The sequence below is a fragment of the Phytophthora infestans genome, genomic scaffold, assembly GCF_000142945.1.
Source record: "Phytophthora infestans T30-4 supercont1.9 genomic scaffold, whole genome shotgun sequence".
Lineage (NCBI taxonomy): Eukaryota > Oomycota > Peronosporomycetes > Peronosporales > Peronosporaceae > Phytophthora > Phytophthora infestans.
In genome coordinates, this window is record NW_003303750.1 from 2,707,333 (window position 1) to 2,707,714 (window position 382).

Sequence of the window (382 nt, forward strand, 5' to 3'; positions counted from 1 at the left end):
AGACTCGAGAAACCTGCTGATCCACTTGTGACGTCCCAAGCAAATAGCCAAGCGCTTTGTTCACACGGTCGAGCTGCCAGCCTTCACGTCCGACGATCCAGTTACGGCAAAGGTCCCGTCATTTGCGTGCATATCCCCACCATGGCGAAACGAGTGAGAGGTGAGGCCAGGGGTGAGCCGGATATTATGAAGCTTGGCCTTATCTCTAGCTCTAATAGCAGACTGTTAACGTAGGCTTGGGCTCCAGACGGTGACGCGGCTGCTGAGTTCGAAGATTCTGGCATGGAAATGTGGTCGTCCTCTGTCTCCAGAAGCCCAACGAGAGACAATTCCTCCAGATCTTGAGCGCTCATGGAGCTTCGCTTCTTTTAAAGAAATGGAG